Genomic DNA, 17,822 nt, shown 5'->3' with positions numbered 1-17,822 from the left:
CCAGGATGAGCTTCAAAAATTGTGGAATTAAGGCAGACATGAAAAAGCCATGCACAAATAAATGACAGGGAATGAACTGGCCTGGCAAATCCCAATCTGCACAAGAATTTGGACACAAAACTTCATGCCGGGTGGTCCTATGTGTTCTCTGGGATGAAGAAAGGAAGTGGGGAGGTAGGCTGCCAGCCTGTAAGGTGAGAGTTGAGCTGGGTTATATCTAAGGCCCCTTTCTGGGGCATCGCTGTAACTCTTAAAAGAGTCCAGGGGAAGAAAAGGAAGACAGTGCACTGCCTCTGTCTGTTCCTTTCTTTCCTGGGGCTGGGTGTGCATTTCAAAGGAAATATAGGGTGTCCCAAAATTCACGCAAGATTTGAATTTTGCGTGAGCATTAACAACAAAAAGTAAAAGCCTAATTTTACTTGGTTTATTGAATCAGATTCTAATATCTGTTGCCCTTTGATTTCAATCCCTTCAATTTGATAAGCATTACCAAGTACCAATTATGGCCCAGGAGCAGGGACAATGAAGACCAATGAAGACCACGGCTTTGCATATATGCCAGCAAAGCCATGGAGGCCATTTACCTAATATGCTATTCCATACATAACCCTATACTGTATACTTTATGAATCAATAAAAAATTTACAATTTTTAAAAATATTTTATTGAATTTTTTACAGAGAGGAAGGGAGAGGGATAGAGAGTTAGAAACATCGATGAGAGAGAAACATTGATTCAGCTGCCTCCTGCACACTCCCTACTGGGTATGTGCCCACAACCAAGGTACATACCCTTGACCGAAATCGAACCTGGGACCCTTCAGTCCGCAGGCTGACGCTCTATCCACTGAGCCAAACCGGTTAGGGCAAAAAATTGACAATTTTTAATTATAAACCTGTGTTTTCTATCAAAATTACTTCTTGCGTGAATTTTGGGACACCCTATATATGTGCTGGTGTTGGGGATTAGCTCAGCAGACTGTGAACCCAGAGTATACCAGAAACACCCCAAGGAGAAGGAAACAAAGAAGATAACTTTTGGGGATAGAGGCTAGCAAATGGACTCATTCCAAGGAAATAGAAGCACTGTTATTACTTCATTAGTTGAGTTTCAAGTTTTGAACACCTATCCCCCAGATGAGCTGTTAGAACTCAACCTATTATAATTTAAGGTCTGTCTTCATGGACTCTGAGGAAGGCTATACAGGAATAGAGGGTGCATTCCAATGGGCCAAAAGGAAATAGGACCCATCTCAGAGGTCTGGTGTTGCTTCACCATTTCCCTAACAGAGCTGATCTAGAAACGGAAAAAATGGAAGCCACTGTCAGCCTCATGCTTGAGGTTCAGAAAGCAACACAAGCCATCTCTGGCCTTTATCTCCACCTGCAGCTCAGCTCACCAGCCTTGTGAGAATGACCTCTGCCTGGGGAGAGGCTTACAGGTAACAGGCACAGTGAATACTGTTCCTGGGGGAAGGGGACTCAGATCAGATTGAGCATGACATCATCCTGGTCCCTGAGGTTCTGAGGACTCTAATGATGCCTTCAGCTCCCCAGGGACAAGCAGGGACAAGCAGGCCCTGCAAGGACCACAAGTGGCTGCAGTTCTTTAAGTAATGAGCATCATAGCTGTGAATTTGAGGACAAATATTGGCACCTTTTCCTCATACAAAGAATTGTAGGGAGTGGCTATAGGATCAAGCCTTGGACTGACCTGTGGCAGAGCCACATAGTCCCAGCTTGGAGGGCAGAGCCCTCCTAGGGCAATTAAGCTTGACCTTATAGTCCTCCCTTGTTCCTAGGTGGCTAATGGGCTGTGGGAGGTGCAGCAAGTGCTGCCAAAATAAGGCTTGAGTAACGAAATAGACTTGAAACTTACAAGAACATTGTAAACATCTTGCCCTTGTTTTGCTTCCTGTGCTCTGACTATACAATAAAGCTTTGGCTTACTCAATGGTTCTCAACCTGTGGGTCCCGACCCCTTTGGTGGTCGAACGACCCTTTCACAGGGGTCACCTAAGACCATCCTGCATATCAGATATTTACATTATGATTCATAACAGTAGCAACATTACAGTTATGAAGTAGCAACGAAAATAATTTTATGGTTGGGGGTCACCACAACATGAGGAACTGTATTTAAAGGGCCAGAAGGTTGAGAACCACTGGCTTATAGGCTGTCACTGTTTCCTCATCCAGGCACAGTGATCTTACCTGGCCCCAACTGTATTCTCTTGTCTGTCTTCTTTAATCCTTTACCGCCCCTCCTCAGGTTCACCCCTGTAATTATACCTTGATCCTCCTTTAAAACCTTCAATGGCTCCCTAGCACCTACAGGACAATGTCCAAATCTCTCTGTGTGTCCTGGAGGCCTCCACTCCTGTGCCCCACCCCTGCCACACACACACACACACACACACACACACACACACACACACACCTCCTTTTTGAACTGCAACAAACTATAGTTGACTCCTCAAAGAAGTCGCACCATTTCCAACCATCCACCTTTGAATACACTGTCCTTCTTCATGGCTGGGCTGACATCTCACCACCTCTGTCTGGCCAGCTCCTACTCATTTTTTAAGTCCCAGCATACATGTCACCTCCTCTGGGGGGGCTTTCCCTGACTCAGGAAACAGTTGTTCTTATCCTGTGTTTCCCAAAGCACATGATAAAGATAATGATTAAGAATAGCTTAATAAGAGAGCTGAACATGAATCTAGCATTTTTAAAGGGAAAATGGAATTCTTAAATTATAGAAAGGACAGGGTGAAAGTTTAGATGCTGAAGTACAAAGTGGAAAAGATTTTCAACAAGGGAGGGGTGTGCTGTAGTTCTCATTCTACATCATTGCTCAGCCACTCAGTTGTTTTGCAGATTTTTGTTATAAGGCTTAGAGTTTTGTTTTCTAATGTTTAAGGCAATCCACATTCATTGTAGCAAGTTTAAAAAATGTGGATTTACGCCCTAGCTGGTTTGACTCACTGCATAGAGCATCAGCGTGTGGACTGAAGGGTCCCAGGTTCAATTCCGGTCAAGGGCACGTGCCTGGGTTTTGAAAGGTTCGGAGTGGGTGGGGTCATGCACTTATGACATGAGGCCATAATGTATCAAAAAAGACTTTATTTCGACCACCTAGGTGCAGGTAGGCTGAGACCGAGAAAAGCATCAGCGAAGAGAACAGGGAGAGAGAGATTTTTACTAATTTTTGCTGGCTACAAGCTGCTCTGCTGACTTAGCGGTCTGGTCCGTCCTTGGTCCCTCCCATGCCATGTGTCTTCTGGTTATCTGAGCTATGCTGTGCTCAAGGCTGCAAGCTTTCTGCAAGATATCTGCTAAGCACAATAAGTCTTTCTCTGCCCTGTTTTATTCTCTTTAACCCTTTCGGGTTTTGGGCTCGATCCCCAGTGTGGGGCCTGCAGAAGGCAGCTGATCAATGATTCTCTCTCATCATTGGTGTTTCTATCTCTGAAATCAATAAAAATATATTTTTAAAAAGTGGATTTACAAAATTAGAAGATTATGTTGTTCATAATTCCAGCTTCCAGGTACCTTCATACAAGCAGAGAGCAGTGCACCATGCTGGAGAGAGGTGAGCAGCCACACCAGCCCCAGCTTGTTCCTGAGGACCAGATGACCAATGCTCGACTGTCCAATCCTCATGTTCCTATGTGAATTGGAGACGTTTTATCTTGGTAATTGCAGACAGCAAAGGTGTTCGAACAGGCCTTCGGCTTCCATATCCCATACGATGCAGTGTACGGCTAATTTGCCTACAAACGTCAGGTGGTCATAATAATCTGGCCACTCAGTGTATGTGTGTGTGTGTGTGTGTGTGTGTATATATATATATATATATATATATATATATATATATATATATATATATATATTTTCCTCTAACTTTTTTGTACATATCCATATATCAGATTCAGAAAGTTTTCTTCTATTCCTAGCTTCCAAAGAATTTTTTAATGAATGGCTGTTGAATTTGATCAGATGATTATTCTGCATCTACTGAGATAATCCTATACTTTCTTCTCTTTTAATGTGATAAAATAGTTGATTGCTTTTGAATGTTAAAAACAAAACCTGAAATATATTCTTGAAATAAAATGATTATATACCATTTTAGAATACTTTAAGATTTGGTTCACTATTTGTTTAGGACTTATTTTTTTCAAGATCTTTGGTTTTGAATAAAATTGGTCTATAGTTATCATTCTTATAATGTTTCTCTCAGGTTTTGATTTGTGATGCTAATTTCATAAAATAGGAAGTGTTAGTTATGTTTTCTCATAAAACTAAAGATGATAACTATTAAAACCACAAATAATGGAAGTACTTACCAAATTTCTAGAGGAAAAAATGTAAGAAAATACACTTTACAGAGCAAAATGTGTGTGTGTGTGTGGGGGGAAGGAATGAAACAAAGAAGTATAAAACAGAGTGACAGCCCAGCTGGTGTGGCTCAGTGGTTGAGCATCAGCCCATGAACCAGGAAGTCAGGGTTTGATTCCCAGTCAGGGCACATGCCCGGGTTGTGGGCTCAATCCCCAGTAGGGGGAGTGCAGGAGGCAGTCAATCAATTATATTTCTCTCTCATCAATGTTTCTATCTCTCTATCCCTCTCCCTTCCTCTCTCTAAATCAATAAAAATATATTAAAAACAGAGTGATAGTAAAAGTAAGTTTTAAACTTTTCTATGAAAAACAATGTCTGAAAAATCTCATCTATTTTACTACAGGCATTAAAAAAATGACACAGAAAGTTAAAATGTCAGGGGGAGGGACCAAGAGGTCAGCCATTCCGCCCGCTCACCAGTCCCGCCCAGCTGCCACTCACCTTGGTTCACCATGGTTCCCTGTTCACCATGCTGCGATTGGAGCCTGCAGGCCGGGGTGGGTTATGGGGGGAGGGACCAAGAGGTGGTCAATGCATGGACCAATATATAGTAGACAAACAGACACAAAAATAATGAGAGCAGCAATATTATGTCAGATAAAATGAAATTCAAGGGGCAACACAGAGTGTATTTGTCATCTATTGTTGTGAAAACATTACTTCAAAACTTTAAATGGGAGAACCAAGATGGCGGCATAGGTTAACGCCGGAGTTTGCTGCCTTGAACAACTACTTCAAAAGTGAAACTAAAAAACTGAATGGACATCACCCAGAACCACAGGAACGCTGGCTGAGTGGAAGTCCTACAACTAGGAGGAAAGAGAAACGCATACGGACACTCAGAGGAGGCGCAGTGCTGAAGTCAAATTCTGAGGTGCGGAGTGCGCAGAGCGGGCTGGCGGCGGAGGGCGTGGTTGGCGTTTTCAATCGGGAGGGAGTCGCAGAATCTGAGCTCCAGATCCGGGCGAGTCTTTAGGGACCCAGACTCAAACGGGAGAAGCGGGACTGTCTGGCTTCCATCAGAGCGAGTGCAGCTTTCTCTCCGAGCTTTGCAGTGGGTGCTGGGACTCAGAGAGGCAGAGCCCCTGGGGACAGGACTGAGAGTCGCCATAACTGCTCTCTCCGGCCCACCCTGTTGATCCTGTGCGACCCGCCCCGCCCAAGCCCTGCACAGAGGCTTTTGCCGGATAGCCTCAGGCAAACGCTAGATTAGCACCTCCCTAGAGAACAGAAGTTCTCTCACTGCTGACACAGCTGATTCTCATAGCCACTTGGCCTGGAGGTCAAACCCTCCCTGGAATTAGCTACAACAATCAAGGTTTAACTATAAGACTGCGCACAAAGACCACTAGGGGGTGCACCAAGGAAGCATAACAAAATGCGGAGACAAAGAAACAGGACAAAATTGTCAATGGAAGATATAGAGTTCAGAACCACACTTTTAAGGTCTCTCAAGAACTGTTTAGAAGCCGCCGATAAACTTAATGAGATCTACAAGAAAACTAATGAGATCCTCGATGTTATATTGGGGAACCAACTAGAAATTAAGCATACACGGACTGAAATAACGAATATTATACAGACTCCCGACAGCAGACCAGAGGAGCGCAAGAATCAAGTCAATGATTTGAAATGCGAGGAAGCAAAAAACACCCAACCGGAAAAGCAAAATGAAAAAAGAATCCAAAAATGCAAGGATAGTGTAAGGAGCCTCTGGGACAGCTTCAAGCGTACCAACATCAGAATTATAGGGGTGCCAGAAGATGAGAGAGAGCAAGATATTGAAAACCTATTTGAAGAAATAATGACAGAAAACTTCCCCCACCTGGTGAAAGAAATGGACTTACAGGTCCAAGAAGCACGGAGAACCCCAAACAAAAGGAATCCAAAGAGGACCACAGCAAGACACATCATAATTAAAATGCCAAGAGCAAAAGATAAAGAGAGAATCTTAAAAACAGCAAGAGAAAGAAACTCAGTTACCTACAAGGGAATACCCATACGACTGTCAGCTGATTTCTCAACAGAAACTTTGCAGGCCAGAAGGGAGTGGCAAGAAATATTCAAAGTGATGAATACCAAGAACCTACAACCAAGACTACTTTATCCAGCAAAGCTATCATTCAGAATTGAAGGTCAGATAAAGAGCTTCACAGATAAGGAAAAGCTAAAGGAGTTCATCACCACCAAACCAGGATTATATGAAATGCTAAAAGGTATCCTTTAAGAAGAGGAAGAGGAATAAAAAGGTAAATTATGAACAACAAATATGCATCTATCAACAAGTGAATCTAAGAATCAAGTGAATAAATAATCTGATGAACAGAATGAACTGGTGATTATAATAGATTCAGGGACATAGAAAGGGAATGGACTGACTATTCTTGGGGGGGAAAGGGGTGTGGGAGATGCGGGAAGAGACTGGACAAAAATCGTGCACCTATGGATGAGGACAGTGGGTGGGGAGTGAGGGCGGAGGGTGGGGCGGGAACTGGGAGGAGGGGAGTTATGGGGGGGAAAAAAGAGGAACAAATGTAATAATCTGAACAATAAAGATTTAATTAAAAAAAAAAGAATACTGGAAAAAAACAACAACTTTAAATGGCAAACATTTACTATCTGACAGTTTCTGATGGTCAGTACCCAGCGGTGGCTCTGGGTTTCTCACAGGGCTGTGGTCATCTGAAGGTTTGACTGGGGCTGGAGGATCTGCTTCCAAAAATGTTCTCGAGATACAGCAGAGTTAGTGACTCAAGAGGGAAAGAGCAGCTGCAATGGAAGCTGCAGTCCCTTTACGTGATTTACGTTAGAAAGTTTCACACCATCACTTCTGCTTCATTCTATTCCTCAGAATTGAGTTACTGAGTCCAATCCACACTTAGGGAGAGAGGAATTAGATCCCTTCCTTCAAAGGAGGAGCATCAAAGAATTTGTGAACGCATTTTTAAACCACTACATGAAGCACAGGACAAATTAAAAAATGGTTATATACAAAACCCAAAGGAAGCATCAACAACGCAAACAGCAGAAGTTATACAAGCTTCATTCTTTGACTTCAATAAATAAAAACAGCTGAAAGTTTATGTTATAAGGATAACCAACAGACCAGAAATAAAAACCTCCCAGATTATCAGAAGCAACACATGCACGCTCACGAACAGATACATAGTAAAGTAGTTAAAATTCAGAAGAAATAAAAACAAAACTCATAAAATTGAAGACATAATTAAGTCTAAGCATATTTGTCATGATAATTACTGCAAGTACACTAAGCTTGCTTACTTAAAAAAACAGCTCACGGATTTGATAGTTATGTGTAAGGATAGTTATTGCAGCATAATTTATAACTAGAGGCTCAGTGCACAAAATTGTACGTAGATAGGGTCCCTAGGCCTAGCCTGCAATCAGGACCATCTTTTGCCTGCTCGTCAGTCCCCAGTCCCACCCCATCACCACCTCCCAGTTCACCATGGTTCCCTGATTGCAGCATGACTCCCGTTTCAGGAGCCTGTGGGCCAGGGGGAGGGACCAAGAGGTCAGCCATTCCGCCCGCTCACCAGTCCCGCCCAGCTGCCACTCACCTTGGTTCGCTTTGGTTCCCTATTCACCATGCTGAGATCGGAGCCTACAGGCTGGGGTGGGTGATGGGGGGAGGGACCAAGAGGTGGTCAATGCACCTCATGGCGACTGGTTGAGCGGTCATTCTGGTCGTTACGCTTATGGTCGCTGGCTTTTTAGTATATAGGATAGTAAATATTAGAAATAACCTTAATTTTTCTCACAAATGAGGTGGCTAAGTAAATTATAAGTTTCATACAATGGGACAATACCCAGCTCTTAAAATGAATGAAGTAACTGTGTATGTATTAAATAAGACAATCTTCAAAATGTATCATTTTTAAAAAGCAAGATAAAATATTTAAAGTCTGTGATTATGTTGTGGTTTTAAAAAGAGAAAGAATGTGCTTATTTTCAGTATATCTCTGGAAAGATCCATAACAAACCAGTAAGAGGGGTTCTTTATGGAGAGAGAAGGTAGATGATTGGGGCAGAGAGGAGAGAGAAACTAACCTTGTACCGTCTTCCTTTTGAACTCTGTATTTGTACCCAAGCGTATATTACTAATTTAAACATTTTAGTAAAAATTTTAAATAAAGTTTTAATTAAAACTTTAATTATTTTAACTAAGAATAATTAAAAATTAAAAATTTAATAAAGAAAAGACTAATTGAATTGACTAGTAATTATGTAAGATATTTTATTTCTTATTTATTTATTTTTTGTTAATCCTCAACCAAGGATATTTTTCCATTAATTTTTCTTTTTAGAGAGAGGGAAGGAGGGAGGGAGGATGAGAGAGAAAGAGAAACATTGATGTGTCTTGGTTGCCTCCCACATGTGCCCTGACCAGGGCTGGGAATGGAACCTGGGTTGCAGGTTCATGCCCTTGACTGGGAATAGAACCTGGGACCCTTGGGTGCACGGGGTGATGCTCTTCTAATCACTGAGCACACAGGCCAGGGCGTATGTAAGATATTTTAAAAGTGGTCAAAAAATTACCTCTAATAATGGTTCTGGTTCCTTAAAGCTCCCAGGAACATACTACATAAACTATTCCACACAGAAAAAGTAGGAAAACTGTCTAGGTGCAGCACAAAAATAATGGAGTACTGAAACAAAAACCCGACAAAACAGTATGACTAAAACCCCTGTATATTCACTATGTGCCTATGAAAAAAGATTCAGGAAACTACTGTCAGGTTGAAATTAAAGATCTTGCTAGTGGATTAGAAAACAATAAACTTCCGGGTATAAAAATGGGCAGAGAAGACAGATAATTCATAAAGATATATGAGGCACTGCATACATAAAATCGTGGTCAACATCACCAGTAATGAGGAAATGGGGGGAAAGATTAATGAGCTATCATTTTGTACTAGATGATCAAAGACGTAAAATATTAAAAACATCCAAGTCTGCTTAGGCTGTGAAGAACTGGACGCACTCATGGACTGTCTACGTTTCTGGACAACAATCTGGCAACATGTATTTTAATCTTTGCCACAGGCATTTTGCTCCTAAGAATTTATCCTAAGGAATGAATTGGTCAAGAGTCCTACAATACAATGTATGTTCGATAGCGTTCATTGCAGCAGTGACCTGGGCACTTTGAAAATAAATTATAATATATTCATACAATACAATTCCTTATCTAGTAAAAATGAGAGTATAGGTCAGGGATGGCGAACCTTTTGAGCTCGGCGTGTCAGCATTTTGAAAAACCCTAACTTAACTCTGGTACTATGTCACATATAGAAAAATTTTGAGCCGAACCAGTTTGGCTCAGTGGATAGAGCATTGGCCTGCAGACTCAGGGGTCCCAGGTTCAATTCTGGTCAGGGGCATGTACCTTGGTTGTGTGCACATCCCCACTGGGGGGGCGTGCAGGAGGCAGCTGATCGATCTCTCTCATCGATGTTTCTAACTCTCTATCCCTCTCCCTTCTTCTCTGTAAAAAATCAATAAAATATATTAAAAAAAAGAAAAATTTTGATATTTGCAACCATAGTAAAACAAAGATTTATATATATATATTTTTAAAATATATATTTCTTTATTGATTTCAGAGAGAGGAAGGGAGAAGGAGAGAGATAGAAACATCAATGATGAGAGAGAATCATTGATTGGCTGCCTCCTGCACACCCACCACTGGGGAACGAGCCCGCAACCCAGGCATGTGCCCTTGGCCGGAATCAAACCTGGGACCCTTCAGTCCGCAGGCTGATGCTCTATCCACTGAGCCAAGCCGGCTAGGGCTATATTTTTGATATTTATTTTATATATTTAAATGCCATTTAACAAAGAAAAATCAACCAAAAAAATGAGTTCGCGTGTCACCTCTGACACGCGTGTCATAGGTTCGCCATCACTGGTATAGGTGTATATCCTGGGAAATGATGCACTTACGAAGTGGCCATTTAGTTGAAAAGTTTTGCAGCCAAATACTATGCATTTGAAGATTATTTATTTATTTATTTAAGTACAAATTCACAGTAAGTGAATTTTTTAAAAGGCTGCAAAAATATAGTGAGGTAATTTCTGTTAAAATCTCATACTTTTTAGTTTAAAAATATAGAAAGAAACTGCATCGAAAAGCTTAAGAGTATTAAGTTTGGGTGGTGTGATTCTTTTTACAACTTTCTCAATGAACATGCATTACTTTTATACTATAACAATTCTATCTATACCCACTATACAAACCTGGCACTGTTTTCTCTAATTCCGTTTATTTCCATCGCTCCTCCTCACTTCCCTACCCTGGAGAATAGAGTAAAAAAGATGAGAGGCACTGTTTTTGCTAGTTCGTAAGGGTCAGTAAGAGTTAACTCCGAATTAACTCCTAATCTGGGAGGAGAAACTGACTTCAGATTGGATGATGGTGACATCATGCCAGCAGCACGGGCCAATAGTAGCAAACCTGCTTAGGAAGTTTCCTTAAGACCCGGATGCCTTAGTGAGGCATCTGGACCAGTGAGGCATCTGGACCAGCTCTGCAGACACCTCTACCTGCAGATCTGGACCTCCTCCCGGCTCTCCAGGCAGGTGCCACCCTGGGGGCTTCTCCAAGCGGGTTCTGGCCCTTCTCCCAGCCCCTCTGTCCCAGAGCTTCACCACTTCCTTTTCGGACACGCTGCTGCCAGCATCCTGCTGAAAAAAACTCGAGGATTCACAATGAGTCAATGCAAATGTTTCTGTTTGTCCCCATGTCGTCACCCCTCCTTTCTCTGGGGACTCAGCCCAGCTGGGAAGCCCTCTCTCCCAGGTCGCTGTTCAGGCTTCCCCCTCCTAACCTCACAGTTCTGAAAACAGAACCCTGCAGCAAGGGCACCAGTAACCGCTTAATAGCCACATTATTAGGTATAATGCTTTCTTTCTTTAGAAAACAAAGGAGGAGGAGGAGGAAAAAAACAAAAGTCACAGTGAAACCACCTCATCCAAAGATAGCCATGGTTAACAATGCTGGGTATTTGTTTCTAAAATACAGTAGATTTATAAAATTGGAATTGGTCTGATTATACTTTGTTTCCTTAATTTGGCTTTGGTCAAATATTTCATGTCTTTAAATATTCTTTATTTATTTAGTGGCTTCATAGTATGACTGCATATGGAATAATTTATTTACTGTTCCCCTTCTCTTATATATTAGATTATTTCCAACTATTCCCTCTTCTAAATAATTCTGTGATGAACATGAATTGTACATAAATTGCCCCATATATCTAAATATTTCCTCAAGTTGCAATCTGAGGGCTATGATCACCCCCCACCCCCCCACACACACACAAAGAAATTTTTTGTTTAACCCTCTGTTATCCCAAATGAAATTAAAAATCACTTTGTCTAATTTCAAAACCAAACAGCGAGGAATTTTGATTTATGACTGCTTATTCTAGTCAATTTCTTATATATATATATATACACACACACACACATATATATATATATTATATCAATTATATATATAATTAATTTCAGAGAGGGAGAGAAAGAATGAGAGAGAAATAGAAACATTACTGATTAGAGAGAATCATTGATTGGCTGCCACTGGGGATCGAGCCTGCAACCCAGGCATGTGCCTGACTGGGAATCGAACCATGACTTCCTGGTTCACAGGTCGACACTCAGCCACTGAGCCACACCGGCTGGGCGCAGATGGCCTTTAAAAGGGATATATGCTCCCACTGGGTCTTTGGATGATTCTTCTCCTTTGTTCTATGGTATTTTGTCATGCCCCATGTTGTTTTTTAAACCAATGGGCTCATCCTCAAAGGAAGTGATACCTAACACATGGATTCCATCAGCCCCACACAAGATCCAATGAGGTGATGATGTGTACAACTGAGGGCAGTTCTTCAGGTGCCCAGCTTCTCTCAGACAAAAAAAAAAAAAAGAGGCAAAGTCTGGGAGGGTGCTCCCCTGGCTTTATAAGTAGAGGGCATTCCTCCTAATTTCTGCCAACAGGTTGGTCACCCATCACTTTTCATTGATATGAGTTTTCAACTTTTCTTGTCTTCACTGATATTGGGAGAAGCTGTGTCAGGGGTTGCAATTAAATCAGAGCAGGTGAATTATTTTCCACCTTCATTTGACCAGACTTTCTGGGTCTGACAATGATGTTCACTCGCTTCTACCTTCAACATGGTGTTTTGTTTTGTTTTGTTTTCTTTCCCATCACCTTCTCTGCTTCTGCTTCTCTATTCACTTCTTGAGTCTTTAACCCAGAGATCTCGGCCCACCTCTAAATGTATCAGTGCTCCCAAGACCTGTCCCGCTCCTTTTACTCTAAACCAGCGGTTGCCAACCAACCGTTCGGACCTCACAGACCACCGATTGGCGACCGCTGCTCTAGACAACAGCCATGTGAGAACGCAGACTCCAGTAGCTTCAACAAGACAACCCTGCCAACTCCTCACTCTGCATCTCCCGTACAGATCCAGAGCTACAGAGCTGTATCTAATGGTCTTCTCTTCCACCACAATGTTCCCACACAGAACACTAAACCCGCCTGCTTCCTCCAGTCTCTGACACACCACGAAAGGCAGAAACCAGGTCACCATGGCTCTCCTGACTTCCTTCACCTGGTCCATTCTTCACAATCGTCCTGGCCGTCTTACCTCCAGTATTTCTAGCTCCCATCTCTTTTTATCCACACTCCCCTTCCCATACAAGCTGAACTGCCACAATCATGCCACATTTATTGCTGTCAAACCTAGATGTTTTGCGATTTGTGGATGTCACTGTAGGCCTGGGATTGAGGTCTGGCTCTGCTATCAATTACTCATGTGACCTTGGACTTGTCTTCCAGCCTCTTGAGCCTATCTCACATAGTTATTAGGTGGCAGAGGAGATTAATATGAGAGGGCACATGTGGAATGCTTTGTAAGTAAACAAGGAAATTTCATAGGCTAGTAGAGTTCATCAAGGACCCCTCTAGCCCAGGGCTGACATAAAGGGGGAGGCAAGAGCCTGAGCATTTGTTGAACCCCAAGTGTGTACTGTGCCCTGTGGGGGACGCTGTTCATCCACTGCCTCCCTTGATCCTCAGGGCTCCACGTTGCCACCTCTCCAAAGAAAGAGGGTTGGATCCCAGACTGTCCCTGGAGGAGGGCTGCAATGGAGCCTGACCACCCAACTCGTTTCCATGTGCCGGTATGTTCCTCCTGGGTCCACATTGTTCCCAGATTGTCTGTTCTCTGAAATACATTATGCAAATCCAAGCTAGCCCAGTATCCATAGAAACCAAAGCCTCCCATCTTCCCCAGCCTGTTCCCCAGCAAAAGAGACCCACCCGAGTGACACCCACCACCAAGGACAAAGAGCATCCAGCGCAGGAGGGCTTCCCTCCGCCCGGAGGCATCGGGCTGTGAGGGTCATTGACTCTGTCTTGCCTGGTCCTCCAATCGTCGCCGGGGGGAAGGAATGGGAGGCCCAGGTCAGTGTAAGACGCTGCATTTCCCTTTTGAAAGCTTGAAGGGAGATGCTACAACCCCCACCACAGTCATCGTTTGGCCCGATCCAAATAGCTCTGCTGCCGCTGAGATCATATTCATGGTAGATGTGAGTCAGTATCTGACATCCACAGTCTGGCACATATAAGCACATGAGCCATCACTGGGACATGACAATACAGTTGTATTGTGCACGGCTGATTACTAATTTAAGGAACGATTTCCCGAGACCTGTTCCTCTCTAGAAGAACCTTTTCTATACGTCAGACGTTAAGACTCCGTAGGCTTCTTTTTCTCTAGACTCAAAACGGGAGGCAAAGCTCCTGGCACCACACCGAGGTTACTGAATATTGGTCAGCGGCACTCCCTGCTGCATGCAAGAAACTAGGCTTTTGCTAGTGACACAATACACAGGACTTTAGAATTGGAAAAGACCTCGAAAACAATATGCAAGTGGCCTAGTTTCCCTGCTTACCGAAGTTTATCTTAAGTCTCACAGCTTTTTAGTAGCAGGGCCAGGCCACACAATAGGAGACTCACAACTGCCAAGCATGAACCAGACCCTATTCTAAGTGTTTCACACATTTGCCCATTTAATCTCATAACCACCTTAGGACGTAGGTTGTCTCCATGAATCTTAAGGTATCATATTATCTCCATCTTTCACGTGATGAAACTAAGGCACTGAGAGGTTAAGTAACTCTCCCAAGGTCACACAGTGGTTGAGTGAGTGAACCCAGCTTGTCCAATCCCATATCCCAACCTCCTAACCACTAGCCTATTTAGGTCACTAGATATTTTTGTGAGGACTGAGCTTTCCTAAATGTAAATTGAGGTTTAAGGTTTATCTTCTAATGTCAGGAGCAACTAGATTCCACCTAGTTTTTCCCCGTTTTAAAACCCTAGGGTGTGCCCGGTTGGCATGGCTCAGAGGTTGAGCGTCAACCTATGAAACAGGAGGTCACGGTTCGATTCCCAGTCAGGGTACATGCCTCGGTTGCAGGCTTGGTCATCAGGGTGGAACATGCAAGAGGCAGCCAATCAGTGATTCTCTCTCATTGATGTTTCTACCTCTCTCTACATTTCCCTTCTCTCTGAAATCAATAAAAATATATTAAAAAAAACAACAACCCTAAGGTGAAATAGTTAAAATGAGAACAAAAAGCTCAATCCACCAGTGGAACTTACTACATGAAGATACCCATGATGAAATTATTTTAATATCCCTTATTTTTCTCCTCTTGTTGGGTTGCTTAGAGATACAGATCTAGAATATCTGCTTTTAAATTACAGTGTTTTGGGAGAACCAGATATACTCATAAACAATATTACTGTGCACAGAATCTATCTGGAAGGATTTTTTTAAATGGTAGTATGATTGTTCACAAGGAGGGGAGCTGAATGGGAAAAAGTGGGAGACTGTTCTAGTACTTTCTGTACTTTTGGAATTTACAGCCACATAAATGAATGCTCTAATCAAATAGTACCCAAAAATTAGAGACAAGATCCCACCTGTCTTTTAAAAAAAATCTTCACCCAAGGATGTGCTTTTAAAGAGGAAAGGAAAGGGGGAGAAACAGAAACATTGATGTGAGAGAGAAACATCAATCAGTTGCCTCATGTACATGCCCAGAACAGGGATCAAACCCACAACCTGGGTATTTCCCTGACTGGGAATCAAACCTGTGACCCTTCGATGCACAGGACGATGCTCCAACCAACTGAGCCACACTGGCCAGGGCCTGCTTGTCTTTTTTGTGTGTGTTGAATGTCTGTAGGCATAACTCGGAATCCTGTTTTTCTTGGTTAGTACAACATAACCATTTCCCATGTTATTGAAATTTTTCATAAACGTGAGTTTTATGTACACATCCTTGTTAAAAATCTCAAGAAATTGGGGCACTCCTAGTACAGATAACTTAGATGTCTCAATTTCCTTTGGGATTCTTTATTAATGTGAATCACAGCATCAACATTCAGAACCTCCCACTTTACGAAGGATTAGCCAACATGTATCATGAAGTCTATACTATTTAAGATAGCACACATGGCATTTGTACCAAAAGAACTGCCTGATTTAATCCTCACAACAGCCTGAGGTGAAATCGGAATCCTCACCTTAGATGGGAGCAGAGGTTCCAAAGGTCCAGGCAGCCTCTGATACAGTTGGTATCTGGAACCAGGAAATGGAGTTTTAGGCTCTGGGCCATGTTCTCCTTACTGAAGACGCTGCCGGTCCTGTGGAGTTTTCAGGGACAGCCTCCCCGGCCTCGGCTACACAACTCAGTAAGCATTTGCTACGCCCGGCAGCGTCTCTGGAACTGGCAGGAGATGAAGGGGGTTGCTTCCTGCACTCGTTTCCATGGGGGAGGACAGCAGAAGCAGCTCTGCCACCAAGGAACCTTTCAGCAGAACGGACAACGTGCAGTGGCAGCCCAGGGAGGACTCAGAAGGCACCACTTCAAGGACAACTGAAGGCAGATTTGGGCGGGCACAGGCCCTGCGGGCAGAACTGCAAAGCAGCTCCCAGGGATGCGCATGTGCCTGGGGCTCTGGGAGGCTGGGCAGAGTCTGTGCAGAGAATGGTGGCAGAGGTGGGTAGGAGCTGCAGGGGAGGGCTCTGAATGTCACATTAAGGGTAAACTCCAGGATGGCACAGTCACTCCGTACTGAAGATCCTGATACTGCCACTTCACAAACTACGGGGGTCATGAGAGATTCCCAGTATTCTCATCAACAGATTCTTGAGAGAAATTTCACCCACCACACACAGGAGGAAGCAAGGAAGATGTCCACAGTACACTTAATTCTGACCCAAAACATAACTGGTGGCTGATGTAGGCGTGATGGGGAGTTAGGCGGGGGGGCGGGGAGGGGCTGGTCAATGAGGGAAACATACACGATCTCCTTTGTCCGCTTCCAATGGCTGCCACTGTGAAGTGCTCACGTGGGACAGCACCGTGCAGGCAGCTGCATCAGACCTTTACAAGGTGGGGGTTGCCCCCCTTTTACAGATGGGGACATGAACTCAGGAAAGTAAAGCCTGTGCCCAAGGAGACACAGCATGGACGTGGCGGAGCCAATATAATGAGAATAGACAGAAGAACCGATGTCAGGACATTCCAACTCAAACAACCAGCTGTCTGCAGGAAGCCAGGCGGCTGGGTCTGAAGGGTCAGAAGCCCAGCCGGAAGGGGGAGTGTGTGTGATGGAAGGCAGGGAAGTGTGGGTCCAAAGGCAGAGCAGGAGAAAGATGTGCTCCAAACACTGCCCTGGAGGACTAACTGCACCTGGGCAGGGAGGAGTGGGCGTCACTCAGATGACAGGTGAGACTGAAGCTAACGTCTGGCAGCAGCACATGGGACGAGCTGAAGTTGGGAGAAGCAGAGGCTGCATCTTCAGTCAGAATGCAGTGATGAGCAGGAGAGTGAACCAGGGACAAGTGAGAGTGGAAGATGAGGATAGGAGAGGGTTCAGGGGAAGATAAATGGATAACTAAAATGTAGTCTATGCATACGACAGAATATTATCCTATATAAGAAAAGGCTAATATGCAAATCGACTGAACGATGGAATGACTGATCGCTATGATGTGCACTGACCATCAGGGGGCAGACGCTCAACTCAGGAGCTGCTCCCTGGTGGTCAATGTGCTCCCACAGGGGGAGTGCTGCTCAGAAACCGGGCCCACGGCTGGGGAATGCAGCAGCAGTGGTGGCAGTGCTAAAGATGTCTGACTGCCGGCTTAGGCCCACTCAGGGAGCGAGCGTAAGCCAGCAGTCAGCCATCTCCCAAGGGCTCCTGGACTGTGAGAGGGCACAGGCCGGGCTGAGGGACCGCCCCCCCCCCCAGTGCACAAAATTTGTGCACTGGGCCTCTAGTCCAATAATAAAAAGGAATAAAGTTG

This window comes from Myotis myotis, unplaced genomic scaffold, assembly GCF_014108235.1.
Source record: "Myotis myotis isolate mMyoMyo1 unplaced genomic scaffold, mMyoMyo1.p scaffold_m19_p_6, whole genome shotgun sequence".
NCBI classification, from domain to species: Eukaryota; Metazoa; Chordata; class Mammalia; order Chiroptera; family Vespertilionidae; genus Myotis; species Myotis myotis.
Note: the sequence above shows the minus strand (reverse complement) of the source record.